This window comes from Agelaius phoeniceus, chromosome 3, assembly GCF_051311805.1.
Source record: "Agelaius phoeniceus isolate bAgePho1 chromosome 3, bAgePho1.hap1, whole genome shotgun sequence".
Classification (NCBI taxonomy): Eukaryota; Metazoa; Chordata; class Aves; order Passeriformes; family Icteridae; genus Agelaius; species Agelaius phoeniceus.
Window position 1 is genome coordinate 14427337 of NC_135267.1, and position 22549 is coordinate 14449885.

The 22549-nt window shown below is 39.1% G+C and overlaps 1 long non-coding RNA gene across 4 annotated transcripts in view; it reads right to left on the reverse strand.

Moving 5' to 3' along the window:
* The window catches only part of LOC143693501 (uncharacterized), a 146160-nt gene that overhangs the window by 94716 nt on the left and 28895 nt on the right, over positions 1-22549 (reverse strand). For 3 of the 4 annotated variants that reach the window (XR_013181224.1, XR_013181222.1, XR_013181225.1), the window contains exons 2-3: positions 1091-1192; positions 82-188 (exon numbers count right to left, since the gene is read on the reverse strand). This is a non-coding gene — a long non-coding RNA (uncharacterized LOC143693501). The remainder of the gene's footprint in view (positions 1-81; positions 189-1090; positions 1193-22549) is intronic. The other variant, XR_013181223.1, reaches the window with a different exon arrangement.

The window sequence follows — 22549 nt, forward strand, 5'->3', positions numbered from 1 at the left end:
AGAAAGAAAAAAAAGGAAGGAGTAAACAAGAAAAGGCTTTCAGACTACATTTAACTGCTTTGAAGCCAACAATAAACTTACCACAGTTAAACCAGAAGGCCAACAAGGCATAAGGTCATCAAAACCGAGGCTCATTGAGCCAGTGTGTTTGGATAGATGCCATTTCCACTTTGTCAGTATGAAGAGTGCTATATTGAACAGAGAGAAGAGAGCTCATGCTGACATAAAATTAAAACCAAAAAACATCAGGTCTATTGTGGTGATCTCATGAGGAGCAGCTATGCATTAGTAAACTCTCTGGTGTGACTATTGAATCTACCTTGATGTTTCTTACTTTACTGATTACTTTATTGATAGTGTCTTTTTTTAAAAAGACATTATCACACAGGGAATGTATTTTCTCAACTGAGAAAAACTGGCTTTATGCCACTTCTGCTCTACCCAAAATCGACCCAACAGTAGCTTTGGGATTTAATTTAAAGAGAGATAGACAAAGCATGACAAAAGCATAGCACATAACAACCCAACATGGGCCTCTGCTAATACACAAATTTTTTGCTGCTGCAACAAATCAGAATATTTCTGGACTTAGTCTTTCTGCTCATGTTTTGCTTTGTTTTCTCTTAAAAAAATATTCTCAATTTAGAAGTAATATAGTACTATAAAATTATGCTCCAAAGCCAATAAAAGACAACAAGACTGACTGATGTTTGGAGCCCTTGAAAAGTTATGCCTTTCATTAATGCCTAAAAATATTTTTGAAGCATTTTGGGTCATTTCTCTCAGAGGTATCAGATTTTCATGATATAAAGGTCATGGGAAGAGTTCATATCAGAATAGGTCCTGCAAAGGCTATTTTGTTGATTCCTTTGCTCTCATGAATGGACAGCAATTCAGACACATTTTTAGTATATGCAGTGCAAGGCTAAGTTTAGTCCTTGTGCTCTATGATACAGGCAGTCCATTGACTTTGGGCAGGAGAATCCTAATGAGAATTGCCAGAAATACTGCTTGGATCAGCAGTGGCACTAACAAGTTTGAAAGGTACAAGGCAAGCAGTGTCCTCTGAACGTGGAAATTTATAACTCACCTCTTCTTCAGGTTACTCATGTCTTGTCTGATTAATATCCTTCCGGGGACTTTTTCAGTTTCCTCCTTTGTTCGAGCTTAGTTTCTCTTGTTCATACCACTGCTGGGAGACAAAATATTCTATCATGAGAAACATGCAACTAGGAAATACAAGTATAATGTCCCAGTAGCAGTGGCAAAGGTTTGCTCAAAAGATGATACTGAGCAGGGGCTGGAGATTCAACCATGGTGCCTCAAACCCACTGCTCAGGTAGGACTGGGGAAAGCCTTCCACATAGGCTACCAGCAGGTATGATCCTAAAAAGACAAAACAGATTTTACATCCAAAGAAATGAGGGCCTTTATCACAAGTGAGTGAGTGAACCACAGAGAGGAATAAGTGAGGAAGCAGGACGGGGTCCTGAGCAACTGAGTCAAGTGGAAGGTGTCCCTGCCCCTGGCAGGGGGATTGGAACAAGATGATCTTTAAGGTCCCTTTCAAGGCAAATTATTCTATGAATTTTTATTACTCTGAGCTGGCTAAAAGCCAGGATGTCCTGAACCTGAACAAGCCCTCTTTAGGTAGAGCAAGAGCAGGTTGCCCTGTTTACACCCTGTAGGCATGTCTAGGCACAGTTCTGACACATTTCAATGCAATTGCAGTTTCAAATGCACCCTAGAGAGCACTAGATTGCAGTGATATTAACAAACAGCCCACCAAGCTCTGAAATCCTATAGAAACCTGTGGGATGTGTGGACCTCACAAACTTCCTTGCCTTTCAACATCCCAGGCAGGCAGGCAAACACAATGCCACTATCAAAAATGCCGAATCAAATTTAAACACTACTGAAAACTTCATAAAAGTCAGTGAAGAAATCTTTCCTCTGTTTACTATTAATGGTTGCAAGATAACCTTTATTTATAGTACCTTGGAGACTCATTCAATAGGATGTAGTGACACTGATGAGAAGGATTATTTATTGTTTATACGGTTGCTTAAAGATGAAGGCTGCATAAATACACTGGAAAGTATAATTCCATTTAAAATTCTTTTCATAATGCATCAAAATACTTCCTGCATTAAAGTTATTCCAGACTCACTCTTTGCATCACAAGCCACATTTGCAATGCTCAGAAGGCCTGACTATATCCTTTATCACACAGCATCTGATATACAGTCAATGCAAGAAAATCATAGTTTCTATCTGATATTCATGTAGTGCCAATAATCTGCAAGGCGTATTGACATCTTTTGAAAAACCAAGGAAACTGTGGGCTTGTTTGAGAGAATTTAAAAAAGAAAGTTTCAAAACATACATTAATGGGCCATAGCACTTGCATTCAGAAGTGATAAAATGGTATGATAAGGATTACATGAGCAACAAAAACCTTCTTATTTTGTGTAAGCACATTAAAATATACCATGTTATTACTAGGTTGTGCATAAGCTCAGAAATGTCTTAAGTAATGAAAAACACATTTTTGTTCACAATTTCCAAAACAAATGTAAAAAGAAACTTTATGCACCCAAGAGGCAAGTCAGACAATACTGAACACAAAACCTCTGGTTATCACCCTCAGTTCCTACTCTTTCGCTCTTGTCACTATTACCCCAAGGAAATACATTGATCACAGGATAGTTTCCCCCACTTCTGTCCTCACCCTACACCAAGACAACCAACAATAATGATTTAGTGATCGGTTAGAAGCGTGAACTATTCATATACAAAAGAACAATTCACTCCAGAAACCACTCATACTGGAAGGACCTGCTGTTTGGCCCATGAGCCCTTTTGTCTTGTGTTCTGTGAAAATTTAACTTATTTAATTCCTTTATGTCTATGAATATGAATTTTTATATATTTGATGAGCATTATACCAAACACAATTGAAATCATTCTCAATCATGTTTCTTTTTCCTCTAAGCTCCAGATCCCAGGGTCCAACTTTTTCCAGAGGTAATGTGCAGTCTAGTTTCCAATGAATCAATAACCTCTAATCAATAGAGCATCTCTAGGGGTTGATTTTAAACACCTAAAATAAATCTGTCTCAGGAGGCACCATTCATCTTTGTCCACTGCAGAGCTGACTGCTCAGACCAGACACCTGACTTCTGGTGTCCAGCATCAGGGAAACTGAGTGCTGAACTAAGCTACAGCAGTACTTAGCCCATAACCTATTACTTTTTCAGAAACTAAAAGTTTGGGAAGCTGAAATGCTGTCTTTCCAAAGCTAGTAAATTAATCATGAAATCATTGAATGTTTAAGAGTTGTTATGGTTTTAAAGATCATCTAGTCCCAACCTCACTGCCATGTGCAGGGACATCTCCCACTTAACCAGGTTGCTCAAGGCTTTATCCAACCTGACTTTGAACACTACCAGGGTTGGGGCATCTGCAACCTCCCTGGGTTCAGAGAGGTTTAGGCCTGTTCCAGTGTCTGAACACACCTCACAGTGAAAAATTTTTATCTTGTTTTTAATGGAGAATTGGGAGAAAAAATGTCTTTATCTTGTGGGAGTCATGGGAACAGAACAAAGAGCCTTTTCGGCTTTTTCTGCGGAAAGCAATCCTCAGTGATATAACTCCTCAAAAATTTTTTGTATGCTGAAAAAGATTTTCCGTTAAACTTTTCTGGGCAAATCCATCTGGGGTGTATTAAGACAAATCTAGTTATACTGATCTATTACTTCTGTCTGAGCACTTAGTTTTCTTCAATTTAAAAACAACATAAGGGAGTAGGAAAATCTTTAAGCAATGAGACATGACATACTATACCATGCTGTACTGTTGATTAATGTGTAACCCAGGTGGATGGGGAGTAAGATAAGTGCCTGCACCATATGTGGTGAGTGCATTAATCAATATTAACGTGTATTAACAGGTACAGAGAGAGGGTACTGAAGAAGAGCTGGTTTTGGAGCATAATCCTGCTGTGATGGCAATGGGGATTGAATCTTGTTGACACGAGGAGTCAGCCTGACCTCTGAGACTGTGATCTTAGACAAGCACGTGCATTTGATGGACTCCACACCACAGGATGCTGCAGAAGCTAAAAGCTTACACGGATCCAATAAGAGGAAGGACAGGTTCATGGATCAGAATTTTTTTCAGGCTGTAAATTTAAAGAAATATTTCCAGGTCAGGAAGTCTCTGAGCTGCAAATAATTGGAAGCAGGGGGAAGCCTAAGGAAGTATCACATACAGTTCACCTTGGTTTTATCCTCTTTCCTAGATACCTCCTTTCAATGGCCATCAGGGACTGGGCAAAGAGCTAGAGAGCCATGTGGTACAATCCCATTCAGTGCTCTTCTAGTCTGGAGGTTTATGCCCTAAATTTACAGCATACATTGAGTTCTCATTAAGTCTGTGCAAGTTGTTTGGTGTTCAGATTGGAGCAGTGTGTGCAGCTGCATGCACACCTCCACTGACCCACTGAACAGCATCGAGACTCAGGTAACTGCCTCACTGCAAACACTGGCAGGAATTCAGCGTGGTCTTCTACCACAGAGACCTGGTACCACCAAACATGTGCTGCCAGCATCTCCCGTGTCAAAGCTGTGGTGGGGCACTGAGCCTTGAGAGATACTGCCTGCCTGAAGGTGGAAAATCAGCCGAGAGACCTAAGTCAGTGCAGTACGGGACACTTCAGGAATGCCACAGCACCACTGCTCCACACGCAGGAGAGGACTGGGATTTTCAGGAATGAGGCAGCAGCTCTTGCTCTCTGCTGAGTTCAGAAGCATCCCCATTTTCCACCCTGCCAGACAGAGACCTTATAACACAACTGCCACATTAGGGAAACCAAAGAAACAACAATAACATATTGCTTATTGGAGCATATTAACATGCCCCTCAGCAGTCTCATTATGACTGTTAAACTTTTACCTAAGATACTGAATTAAATGCCTTTTTTATTTATGGCCTCCTCTCTAGACTCTCTGTTACTTACAGCCCTTCCTACTAGTACATGAACCAGAGTGGTTCAGCAGCCCAACAGTAAAACAATGCTGTCAACTGCCTACTTTCAAATTAAATTAAGCTTCTCTAATGCTTCTAATTTAATCTGTTAATGCACACGACAAAAGCAAAGATTTTGGGTTGGCTTTTGTGTGATTCACGTAGTCCTGTGTTTCAAAATCTTTTTTTGAGATGCTGAAGTGGCATTTAAATTATAAGTTCAACTGATCAGCTAACTAACATATTTGAATGCTGATCCTTTTCCATCACTATAATTTTGAATTTAAAGAACTTTCTATTTTAAAGGTGAAGAACTCTAAAAACTGCCCATGGCAGTAAAACATCTCAGCTATGTTTCATCCTTTGTCTCCATTCTAGGCAATATGAGAGAGCATCTGTAGCTTACATCCAGCTATTAGGATCTGTCCCTGTGTTGATCAATAAAGACCTCACGACTTTACTCCACACTTCAGTTCCAAACCCTAACTACTCAGTAGACAGCCTGTAATTTCAGCAAGGGAAGAGAGCGCCTGCAGGTGTTGAATTAATGCACCATGAAAGCTGAACTCTGCTGTGTTGCAATGGAGTTAAAATCAGGCTTCTCTGCTCTTGCTGGCAGTATTCAGTTCCCAGTATATTTCTGACTTTGGATACATAGGCTACCCAGTAATTTTGTCACATCTTGAAAATAGAGCAGAGGTAAAAATCCATTAAAGTCTTACAGCCATAGGTTATATTTACCTTTTGCTAACAGTCTATTGTGTTGTGAAAGGAGCCTGCTTCTCTAGTCCCACCACAGAAAGTTTCTTTTGTCTCACTCAAACTCTCAGAAAGGAACTCAAAACCAAAAGTGGTCACTGATTTCTTGGGAAAATAATGTAAATTGTGATGTTAACCAGAAGAATATCCTCAGTAAAATCAAACTTTGGGAAAAATATATTTTGAAAGAAAAGTGTTGTAATTATAATTTTTTTAATTTTAAAATCAGAGCTGAAACATTGTACTGAGTATTTTCAATGCCACTGATCCACTGGCTTTGGATGAGAAAATTAACACGGGCAGTGAAGAAAAGCCATCATCAATGCAGCTGTTTTTTAAGCAGACACCTGCTCAGCTATGCCTCTGTGGGTCACATCTAGTTGCCAATCCATATGTGTGACATTTCTGAGGCCAGATTGCAGCTTCATCTCCCAGTACCTCAGTAAAGCTGAGGAAATTTAGATGTCTCACTAAGGCCATGTTGACACCTGTCTCTGCTCCTAACCTGTACCACTGAGCCACCCCATGGGGAGAAAGAGGAAAACCTTCAGTACTGAGGTGGAGATGAAGACGTCTGCTCAATATTTTGAGTGCAGCTGCTCTGTTCCCCAGAGCAAGTTTGCAAGTCCTGAGTAGAACTAGTCATCAAGGTGAGGTGATGTAGGCAGCTGCCTCAGGCAGCAGGCTGCCAGGTGGAAATCAGCCTTTGCTGTGACTGCAGCTGGAAACATGAAGGGCAGCAGCTACTTCTGGGTGGGAGAATGAGGAGAGTTATTCAAGAAACAACTACTATTCCCCTCTTCCTCTCAGCAATGATAAATCAGGCTCCCCATGGGTCTCCCTCTATTTTCTCCACCTTAGTTTTACTTCTCTCCTTGTTAAGAAATCTTAGATGCAAAGAAACAGACTCTCCCCAGGTAACTGCTACAGATTTTGATGCCCCAGTGAGTGATACAGCTTATGCTACCTGTGACCTTCTGCAAAGCCAGGCCAGGCCAAATGTTCTAGTTAACAAATCTAGTTAACAAATTGTGGCAGTCCCCTAATGCACTGGAGTTCACAGCCTTCCCCAGTCAGAACAGTGCAGGTTGGAAGGGGTCTCCCAAAGTCACCTTGTTCAACATCCCACTTAAAGCAGAGCCACCACAAGCACTAGTCCAGCTTTTCCCCCCCTAGGGCAAATATCCAACAGTAGAGATCACACAATCTTTCTAAGCAATCTGTTCCAGTGTGGCACTTATGGCACAAGCTTTTTCCTAATGACAAACCTTAATGCAGTCCCTCCCTGCTGCTCCTGGTTGTATGACCTGCCACCACTGTCAAGCACTGCAGTTATATCATCCTTGTGACTGGCCTCCAACCAATTTGGAGGTGCAACATCACCAGCATGGACTGGGGAAAAGTTATTTTCCTTAGTCTACACACCACACTCCTCCCAACATACTCTGCATGATGTGCCTCCCTTTCAATGAGGCTGCATTGTCACGTCCTATTCATTTTGGTATCCACCCAGTCCTTTTCAGTATTTACCACTTGGACAGCCAGCTCTCAGTATTATTGGTGAGCTTATTTTAAGCAGAGGAGCAGATCAGGAATAAAAATATGCAAAACACATCCATAGGAGTTCAAAAATAACATGTTCCATTCCCATTATCCACTTGTTCTCCCTTCTGTACTCACACTGCCCACACTAGGCTCTGCCCTGTGTTATTATTAAATTCAGCTGTTGGAACTGCCAGTACCAAAGCATTCACAGATGCTTTTAAAAACAGGCTTAAAATCATGATGTTCCTAAATGTAAATGGGACAACTACTATTGGTTTGATCATTATTTATACATGTTCATACAGCCAGAGTGTATATAGGCAGGGCAGGGGAAAGAGTCCTCAGTATATTTCCCTGCTATGTCCACACAAGCAGAAAGTGCATCCCAATAAAGAGGGATTTTTCAGTGAAACAGTGCTGAAGACTCAGCTTACACTTTACAAGAATTTCGGGGCATTTTATTTCTGACTAGCTCCAGTCTATTCCTATGCATTTGATCAGCCATGAACAAAGTGAATTAGGTACAGTGAGAGCACACCTTTCATTTTACTTTCATGTACTCCAAGATGTCTCTACAATGTGAACCCAATATTGTAAACTGTAAAGATTATGATTTGTGCTCCAGAGATACTCTCCTGATTTGAACTAAAATGCTAATGCAATGATACATGAGTTTCTTCTTTGTTCACTTCCTGACCCTACTCCTTGTGTCTCATTAGCAAGAAAAATACAATCACTTAGATTGGAAAACACCTTAAGATCATCAAGTCCAACTTTTAACTAAACCATGTCCTGAAGTGCCACATCTACACATCTTTTAAATACTTCCAGGGATGGTTACTCCACCACAAGGCAGCCTGTTAAGGGAAAGGAGAAAGACAGAAAAATATTTGTGGTAGAACACAGGCATTCTGACGGAAAATAATATCTCATGTCTATCAATGTGTTTCATTTTACTTTCCCTGACTTGAGCTTGGTTTCCGCTCAATTATTCATTTTGCATTATTCAAACAGAAACAAAACAGATAAGAATGTTAAATATAATTATATAAAATGCCTTACTCTGAGGTCCTGAGAATCACTGTGATTACAAGAAAATTTCAGATGTTTAGTACCATTTCCTTTATCTCATGCCCTCAGTTGAAGAACCATTCTTGTTTCCTTCTCTGCCTCACATTTTTCACTGCCTCTTTTTTGCAGCATGTATCAGTACAAACTTACATCCTTCCTGAAGCATTGAAGGTTGCTCAGTTTATTTACATCCAGTAGTACATTAATACTTTCCACTGTGCAATATGAGGTCCTAGCTAATCCTTGGACACTAATTTAGTTGAATAGGACAGTTACAACTCTCTGTCATTGCTAAAGTCAATGATCTGATACTTTACAAGACAAGAGACATTTCAAATGAAATTGATTGTATTAATAGTTTTATTGAGCAATATTAACAGAAGTGTGTTGTTCCACAGTGTCCTCAAGCAAAGCCTTTATTGGCACATTAAGGGTACATAATGCCCAAATCCATAGTAAGAGACACATTTTATTTCTATAAAATACAATTATGGATAGCCTAAAATTCTACATCAGAAACTAAGAACCATCCCACTCTGCTTGAAAGCCCCATCTTCTGTGGGAATGAATGGATAACTGCTGCATACAAATCACCCCGTTGTACTGACAGATTCTCTGTGTTTCCAGCTGTCTGCACTACAGAAGAAGAATATCTGGTGGAAATGGATGAATTAATTTGCTTCTGATGTGCTGAAGTATCTGGGATCCCATTTGATATTAGGAAAAGGGGAAGGTAGCCAGCATCTTGGAAAATAAGATGTTTTCAAAGCAGTGATATTAGAGCATTTCAAGTCTATGTAATGAGTGTTGAAGAACACCTGGTGAGGAAGGCAAGAGGGAAGGGAGCTGAGAAGAGCAGGTATACTTTACTTGAGAGAGTCAAACTAGGTCAGTTTCACAGCCATAATTTAAAGCTGTTGAAAAGCAACTCACACCTTACTTACTATTTCAGTCTCTGAACCTAAAAGGACTTACTCAAGCCAAAGGTTTTTTCAGCTAGCAGAATGCTGCACTGGTCCTCATTCATATGGCCCTCATGCGTATCAAACAATTAGTTTCTCACACAGATCACAGCCCAAATTCAAAAATAAACTTTTCTTCTCACAATGGCTGTATCATTTAGGTCAAGTTGAATGCCAAGTATCATTGAAAAATTTCAGAATTTTCAATTTTAAAATTTTCTTCATGTCAGATTGCGAAGTGATCCAACCTGTGTTTCCAGCTCATATATACAGGCATCCTTTAAGAAGCTGTGTATCACTACAAACAGCTATGGTCAATCACCTAGTATAGTTTTCAGTAGGTGCAATAGGGTTGCCTGGCACAGTTAAAGGTGAACTGACAAAGAGAGCATCATTGCTGAGCTACCTTAAGCACCCAAACAACAGAAAGCAGAACAAACAACAAAATTTTTCATCTCCATCTGCCCTTAGCATTGGGTGTATTTGCCTACCATGACACATCTAGGGAAGAAAACTGAGGTCATGTATGATGTAATAAAATAATGAATTCTGTCTGCAAAGGGCTTTGTCTGACCAGCACTCTGGTTCTACCTCAGGTGCTGTGATTGTTTTTCTCTCCCAATGGCATTAGTTTATCTCTACTGATAGCAACCTGAATTGCACAACACTCCCTCAGTGTTAGACACCATAGCAGTCACAAGTTGTGTAAGAGGCAAACAAACACACCAAGCAGTCTGATTACCACAGAATCATACTATTGGGCTTGGGTTGGAAGGTAATCTTGAACTTCATCTATGTCCAATCTCTTTGCCATGGGACACTTTCCAGTTGGCCAGGTTGCTCAAAGCCCCATCCAATCTAGTCTTGAACACTTCAGGAATGGGGCATCCACAAATCTGGGCAACTTGTTCCAGTGTCTCACTACCCTCACAAAAAAGAATCTCTTCCTAATATGTAATCTACATTTGCTCTACCACTCCGAAGAGATATTTTGGATGAGCTTTGAACCTTGTAGCAATGGTCAAAACTGTGGCTTCCAAAGGCTTGAAGTTTTCAGCTTATCATCTCTCATAGTTTTTCCAAATAAAAGTGTCAGCCAGTCTGTGGGATGTGGTGAGCATGCCCATAACCCACTGAAGCAAAAGGCTTGTGGGGCATTGCCTTGGAGGAGTAAGACTCTAGCAGATCATCTCAGCAGCCTTTAGTTGCATAGAGTTCGGGCACCCTGCTAGATCAACAAATAGAAAAGGCAATAAAGAGCATCCCAACTAATAGGATAAAGAAGCCTACATGGCAAACACTTCTGCCATTTCTTCTGTGGTTTGCTGTTTCTCCCCAGGTACAAATGATTTCCTGTGCCTACAATTTTCAAGAGAGTGCATTAGAAACTGTGTATGATGCAGCAAAGCTTGACAGCAATCCAGCAAGGTGGGCAGCTGAAGAAGGAGGCAGAGGCAATCAGGGGAGAACTGCAGACAATTGTTCCACAGCTGAATTGTAAGCCTGAGCCTGTGAACTAAAAAATCTATCTCAGATAATTGACATTTATTTGATTGAAACAGCAGGGTGCCCTCCATCAGAATGGGAGGAGACCATATGGAACAACAGTATGAGTGGAAATAATGTTTGTCTGCTGAGTGCGTCAATGTGTTTAGAGATTATTCATCGGGCTCTAGGGATTCCAGTATGGTAATGTTTCAGCTAAATTAGAATCAGATTAATTGCTCTAATCTAATGGAAAGACAATGTTTATCAAATTATTGCTTCTTCACCACATGATATTGTGGTGTCATTACTCTTTGAGTTAAAAAAAAAATAAAATAAAAAGGCTCTCTTGTATCACATCTGCTCATGAGCTCCTTAACAGTGTTGATTACTGCACAAGAGAGACAGTGCGGTTTATAACTCTATAAAGAAATTAATGAATTAGAGTGAAAGTTTGGTAGAAAACAAATTCTCCATACTGTGGGTAGACCTGAAACTACATTAATTGGAATGACTTTGCCTCATTTGGGACTTGGGCTTTTTTGGAGGGACTTTATTTTTGTTCAAATTTTGATACTTTTTTGCCTCTTTTAAATTTTATTTTAGTGGAATGAGCGAATGAGCTTGTTTTTTTCATAGAGAGTAGCACTAAAATGGAACCATGTAGTAAAAAAGTTAATGTTTTCCTCATTTTCTTTCATCTTCTTTAAGTTGCATCTGAAAATTGCAATGAAATTACTAAAAAATATTGAGTGTGCAGATAAGATGACTAAAATCCTTTAGATATACTTGCTATTATTTAATACTTAAGGTCATTTTAGATCACCATGTATCAAATTTATCAAATGCCAACCCAGAGGAGATACAGAGCTTTTCAGCTACTTTAAAAAAAAAAAAAATGGAAATCTGCAGTTCTGGTAGCACTACACTGCAAGTGCTGAGTACGTCATAAAGTAAGATTCTCCTTTAATCTTTCCAGAGCCTGAATGGTGCAATAGCCTCCAAAGATGTATTTTAAAAGCTGGTTTTACCCTTAGCATTTTAGAACACTTTCAGTATATGTTATACATGCTAAAACACAACATTAAAATATTAGCCCTTTTAAAACTCTATCTAGTAAGCACAATCCTCAAAAGGAGTAGAAGTATGACCTCTTCTCAAAAGTGCTAATAAAAGCACCAGGAATACCCTTCCATTCTGATTTTCCACTGTGTTGCCCTGACTTGATGCTACTGAAAAGCACTGGGAGTTTTTCACAGGACTTTGTGTATCACATCAGAACAATAGAAGACAGTCAGGCACTTTGTCTCAGCCTAATTTATAATGGTGACATGGTGTTTGTGAGGCATTCAGGCTACATGCTTAAGAGAGCACTGAACAAATATTTTCTAGGCTTCTATAGTGACAGTTTTTCCTGCCTTAAAAGGGTCATATATCCTCTCAAAACATATTTCACTGAAATTCTATTTAAATAAAAGCGAATACCTTTGTTAGTCAAGTGTTCATAATGCCTATTAAAACACATCGTTTATAAAAGTGGGCTAAACGCAACCACAAAAGTGATTGAACACTGAGTAGAAAACACTGCTTATGCATTCTCTCCCCAGTAGCTTTCTCTCCCAGGTACAATTTGGCACAAAGATGCCAAGTTTTTAAGGCCAGGACCTGTGCTGGCAGGATATTTGTTGTGCTTGTATTCTAGGATTCAGTGTTTCCATAACCCATTTCCCTCCACAAGCATTTTTCTCAAACTTACACAGCGAAGCTTTCTGGAGAGACAAACTCTCCTTCAATCTTTCTTATTTGTGAGACATCAGAAGTTCATGGCAACTCTCCCACATAAAACTTCGAGTTTTTAAGCCTTATTTTATAAAACATAGATCAAAAGTGTAGTGACGTGGAATGCAAATTGGGCTGCATAAACCAGATGCACTCTGAAGCCATGATGACAAAGCCCTAGGCACTTGCTCTTTTCCAACTTTCAATTCAAAACTGTTGTTTGGGTACCCCTTTTGGATACACAGTTTTTTATATGTCTGTTTGAAACTAACAGAGAATCTGCCCTCTTTCCCTGAGTCTTCCGACTGCTTTTGAAGTGAGTAAGGCTCCAGAACGAGCCATGGTGGATGGCAGACAGACACTTACTCTGTCATCACTTGGTGCTTGGATCTCACTTCATACCTTTTGTTCTGGGAGCTCCAGCAATAGCTTCCCCATTGTTTGCCCTGCTGTAGGAGCTGTGAACTTCCAGCCTAGCCACTCCCTGCTGGGCTCCTGAGCTCTGTACAGCACAAAGAGCCACAGTCACATCCGTGCTGGGCATGGAAACACACTTCTCACAGATATATATAACTTAAGGATGATGCAGCTTGCTGAGGAATAGTGTGACTCACTGTATAACCCACAGCATAAAAACACCATTCAGGAAAAATATACTAGTTTAGTATGGATCTATAAGTTTTGAAATACAGATGGCTAATCTAAATGCTTAATTTAAATAAATGACTTATTCATGATCTTTAAATTATCCACTACCATTATTTGGAAATGATTTAAAGTAGCTGTAGTCCCACACGGCAGAAATGGTGACATGCTGTCAGGAAACCTTTGTTGCTAAAATATACGGATTTATCTGTTTTGAAGGAAAAAAATGTTGTACACATAGGACACTCCATGTGGTAATGAATTAGAAGATTTGCAAACTAGCAGCAGGGGATAGTGTTTCTGAAGAAAAGTCCTTTACTAGAATCAGCAGGGTACTTCAAAATTGCTATTATTACTATCTATTAAAAATCGCAGTGTTAAAAATGCATAGAATACTCTACAGAAAGATTAATGTTATGGTTTATTCCTTGCTCCAAAGAATTTAAAACACAGTTCTGCCTCTGGAGACATTGCTGCCATACTCACAGAAGCCTGAAGGACCCAACAAAGTCGACGGAAGTTGCAGCCTGTGATAAAGAGCATGGCTGGGCATTGATTTAATATAGGCAAAACAAGAAAAAAATGTAAGAAAAGCAAGATATTCAGACCTTTTGGCCCTGAGTCTTCTTATAGTCTGGTTTAATTGCACTGTATGAAATTCTGCTTTCATTGGGAGTCAATATAAGTTTTATCATCTATTTAAATGCTTAAATGCAAATTCAATTGACTTCAAGGAGGTTTCCCCAGTTTAGTGTTTGTATATGTATATATATATATATATATATATATACACACACACACACATATTTTAAACAAACAACATGAGTAAATTTTGGAAAATAGAACCGTTTGCTTTTTTGATTTTGGCAGTACAGTTTTCTTGCACCCAACATTTGTCTAAACTGGTATGCACTAAGAAATTACACAACTTATACCTCTTTGGCTTATATATCCAAGCAAAAATATAGGAGGAAGATTCCCAGATAATTAATTTTTATTACAATTTTATTCCAAGTTGTCATTCATACATGCATAAATAATGCATAAAAATACGTGATCTTCTCTATAGGGAGTCAGAGATAGCTTTAGACCTAAGAATGACTGCAGTGAGAGGAGAATAAGGACTACCACCCTACTTACTTTCCTTAGGTATTTCTTCATTGCTTAGGAACTGTACCAGCAGAGCAGAAGCCTGTGCTGGCATGACTTGGTAAATATCTCACAACTTCAGTATTCAACCACAGCATCTGCAGAGCCATCAAAAACTGTTGCATCAACATGTATGAGGACATACATTTTCAATTACATAGAATTTTTTTAATCTCTGACATAGATATGTAAAGTATTAAAGGAACAGATTATATATATGCTATAAAGGCAGCAGAGTAGTTTTAAAGCACAACGGCAACTTTTCACTGTTCAATAACTCAATTTTTATCTAATTATTGCAAATTATAACGCAATTTGTGAGCCAACAATATTGTTGTAACTGATTTTCTGCTTGAGCTGTACAAACATTAAAAAACACCTGAAACTGGCAAGCTCATGTGTGTAATTGAAAAAAATACCCATTTCTGGTAAACAAAATGTGCCAAGGTTTTTCACCTGAAGCAAATTATTACAGGTGTTAATAAAACCTATTTAAATAGCTTTCCTAATACATGAGAAACTTCTTATATAGCTCTGGATACAGCTCTTTAGTTTTGTTTTATGGGAGTCTAGTAATTGCAGTAGAAATAAAGTGACCATAGAATTCAGTATTGCAGGATTGATGGCTCCTCTAAAGGGATAAACATTGCTGTTTGTCACACTTGCAGACTTTAAAGACTCACTTGTACTTCTCATCTATGTCTCAAAAAAACCCCAAAAACTAAAAAGAGCCCACAACACTTCTTCAATTGATTTGCCCTTTGTCACTGTCACAGATATGTTTTCCCTATTTTGACATGTAGTTGTAATTCTATTAGCAGCCCATTGACTGCCCTGTGAAGTCGATCTGTGTTGGGCTAGCTGGGTCTTCTTAAACTAGGTGATTTATTGCTTCTGCCTGCTAAAAAAAAAAAAAAAATTAAAAATAAGAAAAAGGAAAAAAAGAAGAAGTCTTTTGCCTCCTCCATGGTGAACAAAGTACCTAAATAGTGTCTGAAAATGAATAATTTTTAGTTTGGCTGTTGGCTGTCCCAGTGACAGACGAGCTGTGACCCCTTGCCAGCAGCATTACTGAGATGCCTCCTGTTGCTGGCATGTAAAAATGATTGTCAATTTCCCTTATTCATTTACCTCAGTGCCTCATATATAAACTAGATCTCATTTACCCAAAATTTCCTCAGCATCAGTCTATTGGGTTACCTAATTTTGTGATTTCTCACTGGGCTGCCCAACTGCCTGACACTGGAGAATCACTTGAAACCTATTCAATGCCTATTCACTGCTGCAGACAGAAAACTGGGGCACACGGGTGCATTTACCATTGTTGCCATTCTAGTTTAGGTCAGAGAAAGAGGTTAGCATCATGCTCATCTTATGCAGTGACATTTGACCTACAATTTACCAGGGTCTAAAATGATGTACTGGAACTTTAGATTATGTCCTGATATCTACATTGAGATCTGCACTAATTCTTTCCACTGGATCAGAAAAATAAATTACTTTTCTCCTAGCCATCAAGAAAATTGAGGTTGTTTCAGGTTGTTGTGAGGAGATTTTCTATCATCTAAAAACATTAATTTTTGATTGTGGATTCAAAGAGATGAAGAATACTTTAATGTACTTGGTTATCTTAACCAAAAGTCAGTTTCTAGCTGTGTTCTCTCATAGGCAGTGTAACCAAGCAGAGATTTAAAGAAGAAATACTTTTTTTTCCAAATTTAGTACTCCTGCTTTTTACATAATGATAGTCATTCATTTTTTTCAAGCATGTGCAATTTGTTAATGAATCCTGAATTATTTTTATCGTGTACTAGAAAGGGTTACAAAAGTACAGAGATGCTGTATTGTGTGTGGTCATCAGGAAGAAAGCTGACCCACCCAAAATGTTGCAGTAGTGAGTTCTTTTTGTCCCAGTCTTTTTTCCTTCTGACTCATTTTAAGATCCATTATGGATCTAAGAGAGCATCTTAATGCTGACTCAAAAGGCCAGAGGGGTTAAAAAAATGTAACCCAGCAGCTGTGTGACTTCAAAAAAGGAGAAGGATGCCTAGAAGAAAGTACACAAGTATGCACTGAAGATAAAGGAAGAAAATTCAATAATATCCACTTGAAACAGCACAAAATAATATTGCTGGAGGTGGCTATTATAGTTGATACACTATACTCAGTAAAGAAAGAATATACCAAATAAAAGACTGAGATGAGGGAAAGAAGAAGCTGTCTTGCAATACCTACATCAGAAAAAGGATCTAGGACATCTGGGCTTTATTTAGTCCTTTCAAATATTAAAGCCTAAAGAAAAACACAGACCATTGCTTGAGATGACACCTTTTAGAAAGATACTGGAGGAAGGAATTTGAACAAACTAGCAGAAGTTTCTCAGGTAAAATTCCAATGAAACATCTCAGAACACAGTGATTGTAGTAATTGTAGGTAAAAGAAACATTACTAGTGAAAAAAGCAGAGCCTGAAAACCAGCAGTAGGCAAAAAGGGGTGCATTCAGGGCAGGTCTTGGACAGGACCACATCATGGAGCTTCATTCCACAGACACAAAGCTCCCTGCTGGCAAGACAGCCCCAAAGACCTCAGACTGTATGGTAAAGCAACCCCCTGAATAGAGATGACAATGGAATTGAGACTAGATGACCTCCCACTTTCCAGGTCTATTCACTCTCACGATAGTTGTTTTCTCTGTCGGAGTGGCCCAGCTTCTGTCAAAAGACAGGGAGAGATTTCCCAGCAGGACCTGGGTCTTGGGTAAGGGTCCTCAAAAAGTCCTCAAAACCCTACTTATTTTAAAACTAAGCATTGACTTTCTTTCTTGAATTTTGTATTGCCAGATGTAGCAGTAATTTTGTTACAGAATGTGTTGACTGCCAGAGAACAGTTAGTGAGATGTTCTGGATGAAACTGAATTGGGTTACTCATTATCACAGGAGAAGCTGTCCTTTTGAGAATCTATGGAATCCATTATTACTTGCAGAGGAGACCTTTTGTAACACTGATAAATGTCAACCATGCATGGCAGTCTCCACAGAAAACAAGGATTTGCTAGCCCTGGCAGTTGCCCAGTATGGCATTTCACACTGACTTCAGCTGAGTATAAATAGAGAATAGTGTATAAAGGACATTGGCCTCTCACAGCAAGGAGACTCTGAGTTGAATTTAGTTATACAAAAAACAGGTTCTGAGGGAGACTGTGTTGCACAAAAAATTCTTTTTCCTCACTTCTCTTTTCCCAAAGGATGGGACCTTCAAGCAAACTCATGTTTTTTCCCGTCTTGGAGGTGTATGTAAAGATGGTAGACTGGAGAAATGTAGTGAAGAAAACACAAATGTGAAGATACCAGCAGGGGTTGCCAGCCCAAGGGGTGGAAGGAAACCATAAAGTATCAACTTTACAGAACTAAAAGAGGCAGCAGGTTCAAAACGAATAAAAGGATGGGTGACAACAGCAGCAAACTCTACCAAAACTTGAGACATCTTTGCCACAAGAGGCAGTCACACATATCCCTGAACAACAGGCTCCTCTTATAATGGTGAAGTTTAAAGAGCACTGCTACCTCACTTGTGTATCTGACTTTCAACTAGGTTTTCCACACCAAAAGTGGTGCTCATGTCATACACAGGTCCACATAGCAGACATGAGTACATCTGAGTTTATCAGAGGAGTTCAGAAAGCAACTTTTTTGGCCTGCTTTTGGTCAGATGAATGAACTCCACTGATGATCTTGGTTAGATCATCAGTGACCACAACAGCAAACTTGACACCTACTCACCTAAAATCAGACAAATCAGTCAAGCAGTTCTCTGAAAGAAAGTGCCCAAGCTCACTGAGTAGTGGAGATATGTCCTCTTAAGGGATTTTAGACTTAATTTAGGAGTCCTATAGAAAAAAAACTTGTTAGGACTGGTAAGGAAACAATGCAGAAAGTGATTAATGGGGAGCTTGATTTGTTTTGCAAGACAGAACAAATCCTCAGGTTAGAACTGCAGTAAACCTCATCCAGCTTTTGAAGGGAATACAGTCTGTCTTCACTGAACTGAATCCTCAATATACAACAGCTAATTAAAGACTCCAAAAGTCTGTAAATACTTTGACAAATATTGATATTTAAACCTGTGATGCTCACTTGGCTAGTTGGCTTAGTCCTGACTCATTTACTTCCGTGATGCTGCAAATGACTGTGATGATCTCATCATCTGAAACTCCTAATAAAGCAGCTACTCCAAGATGTATGAAGAGGATCTTTCTGATATAAAAACTACAGAAATTACTTTTGATAAACAAGGAAAAATGGAATCACTCACAGTACATGCCTACGGTTGCTAGATATCTGGGAAGAATATTTCCCAAAAACCTTTTCATTAAGATGAACAATAAAACAAATTATCTAATTCAGAGCTGACTCATAGCAGAGAAATATTATCAAAAATTGGACTCTGCCAGAGTCAAACTATTTACACCACTTAGACCAATCTGGCCTAAAATACTTAAAACATGGTTAGTTGGATGCTTACAGTCTGATGCCTCACATTATAATGTAAGTTTTACATCCTGAGGAATATTTTTTCTATGTCTTTTCCTAATTCACAGTGCCACTGGCAGCAAATGTCTAGGTACCAATTTTTCAAATCACATCTGAAGTCTAACAATGGTATCAATTTTTATTATTTTCCTATCCACTCGATAGGTTTACACAAAGGTTATAAACATAACGCAAGTCAGCAAGCAAAGGTACATAATTAAGATGCATCCAAAATACCCCATGCAGCAAGTAAATATTTTCTTTTTAATTATATTATTACCTGGGTTTATGTTACTAAATTGCTACACAATTTCATCTATAATTGATATTCCAAGAAAAGTATTACTGAAGTGATTCTGTAGTTCAAAACAGCATGAACCTAATAATACACAAACAATTTCTATCTCACAGCCTATAGTGGTGCATGGTATTTGTATGCTAAAAAAAAAAAAACATTCCTTCATATTAACAGTAATTTTGAATGCAACATAAAAACTCAATGACTTTTTTTCTCTTTATTTGTTAAGAAAGATACTAACAGTGCCTCCTGTGAGGATATATTTTGTAGGTTCTTTTTCAGATTATGAAAATAGTTGTGAGGAAATATTTGGATAAAGGAAGACAAAGCTCCAGGTAGCAATAGATTTCATACTGAGTTGATAAATGCAATTAGGGATCAGAAGGATGAACAATTACTTCAGGGGACTTTTGATACCAGAATGCAATATCAGATGATTAGAAAACTGGAAAAATATCATCTTTTCCCTATTGCAGATACATCCAGCAGTCTCAGCACAAGCGAGAGCACCATTGTGCTATAGCAATGGATATTGCCTGCCCTGAAGTGTTCACAGGCCCAGTAATCAAATATGAGCCTAAAGGAATACCTGCCAGATCTTGAGAAAGTGAAAAGCTAACATAACCCCAGCACAATGTAAGGAGTACTGTGAAGAGTTAAAATGAAGATTTGAGGGATATCCTCCTTGGCTTAGAGAGTTTGAGATGGGTGAAAACATTTTCCCCCATGCTGGAGAAGAGTGTGGATGCAGATGGCACCACTACAGTTCTGATGAAAGGTAGATGCACTTCACAGCCACTTTTAATGAAGGAACTATGAATGAAACAATGTTAATATCTTGCCAAACCAATTATAGCAATATCACAGGGTTTATGTTACTAATTGCCAATATTTCCTGACTAATTGATTCTCTGAGAGCAATATTGCCGGCAGCATTCCACCACTGCTGAGAGATGCTGAGCACCTGGGCACTGCCAACTGCCTGAGTTCCTGCCACCTACAGAGGATGCTCAGCCTCCCCCAGACTGTGAGGCATGGAATGGGTCCCAACAGTCCTTCAGAGCTGAAGCTTTTGTTTTTGAGGAAAAATTAAACTGAACATGGTAACGGTAACTTAACCTCCGATTTGGTCTCTTACAACTTGAAGAAAAAAAAAAGAATGAGATAATAAAACCTGTGCTGATTAGCTAAGCAACACTAACTCAGTTTTTGTTTCTATTATATGGCTAATAGTCTCTTTTGAACAGGTTTGATTCTTGTATCTGTTTGCATTAGAGTCAATTTGTGGTATGAGATTGGTATTATTTATTGAATGCTAGATCCAGCGACAAAGTTAAAACTATGAAAATCTTCTGTGAATTTAATTACACTACTGTGAGACACAGTCTTGTGTAGATGCTATAAATTAAGTTTAGCAAGTATGATTGGTGTGGTGAATGGTTAAATGGAGGTACCAGATCCATGAAGTTTCTCAGTCATTTCAAAAACTTTGTGGACTGTTGTTTTGACCTGCATTGACCAGACATTTTGAACTTTCTTATTTTATACAGGTATGCATTCAAAATCAAGTCAACTTTACCTAAATATGTAAGGATAATCTAAGCCTGAAAATGTTCAGACTTGGAGGCAGCTTAGTATTCAGTATCACTGAGCAATGTGATTGTGTGTTGGTGACTCTTTAATACATTTGATGCTGCAGAATTTTTTTTCATTACTAAAAATACTTAGTATTCTGAAAGGCAGAATAAATTTGATAGCAACAAACATTAGCAACTTTTTCTATTTTGTCTAAACCTTTCTGCTCTAAGTGCTACAGACAGTTTCTCTCTTCTTGATCCAATATGTAATTGACAGCTCAGCCCAATGTCCTTCTCTATCTCTTGATTTTTTCCCTGGCTGCTAATAGCATACACCATTTTATACAGCCTCAGTCTATTAACCAAGTGTCTGACCTTGTGGGATGCTGAACACCTGCTGGAATAGACTCAGTGCCCGTAATTCTCATTGATTTCATTAGGAGGAGAGAGAACTTGGCCTCTCCCAGGTCATTTAGGCTTATCTCACTCATAAAGACAGAGCTCATGGTGGACTCCTGCTGTTCCAGAAAGTCAGACTGTCATCAGAGGTAGCTGCTTCCAGAGCACCCAACTTGGAACTGATGCCAAACAACATTAATTGTCAGGAAATAGAAATTAGGAGCACAGCTCCTCTTCATTCCTTATGCAGTCAGTGGAGGGAAATGTTAAGAAGTGCCCCGCTGGGTCTCACCAGTAATCCATTTACCCCACTATCATGCTACTGACTTGCACAAGAAGAGAGACACTACTAAGGAAAACACACAAGCCAGGCTGTTTCTACTGCCTTTTCTTTACATAGCCCCAGCACCGACAGCTTTTGCTGTAGGTGTGTCTGAAGGAATGTTCCTACCTCTGATACTGTCCTCTAGACCCAGCAGTGGAGGGTTTGGTGAATAGCAGCAGTTCTGTCTTTATCTTATCTAGGACCCTGGTGACTTCAGAAACCTCAGTCTTACCCACCAGCCTTTTCCTCTCCAGCTGAAGTATTTCACATCTTCTAACCCCTCCTCATCAGGCAGCTGCCCCTGACTAGTAATTATTCTACTCACCCTTGTCTACATCACCCCTAGCCCCCCCGTCTTTCTTGAAACTGGGCCAGAAGTGCTTAAAGTGGTCAAAAATGGGGCACACCAAAGGTATAAAAGCAAAATGGTGCATTCTGCTTGTTCTGAGTGATGGAGGATCTGACCTGCAAAGTTTTAGTTTATATGCCAGTGACCTGGAGCAGCCACCCACATCCTAGCCAGTCACCTCAACCTCCTTTTAGGAAGTAGGTCCCTTCAGGCATGAGTTATCTGATTTAAATTTTCATCCATTTTAAGATTAAATAAACAGTACCTTCTAGGTGCCTGCTCCTTCCTGCTGGCTGTAAAAGTAGATTACACAGATAAGGCAGTTATGAGTGCCTGGGCCATGGCTATGTTTTGTTGACTATAAGAACCTCTTCTGGTGTGCCTCTGATTTCCACAGCCACTCCCTGCCTCCTTGCACTGTGATATAGGGAGAAGCAATCTAAGGATGGGGTCCTGAAGCAATCTAAGGATGGGGTCTTGAAGCATCCTGCAGTGAATTAAAACTTGCTTCGACCCAGGCACGTGTCAGAGAAAAATGAGGGATGTTCATGTAGGCTGCAGGTTTTCTGGGCTGGTTTTGCTTAAAAGGCAAGGGTTTTGGAAAACAACAAACAAACAAATCCCCATATTTGAATCTTAATAGTTTGC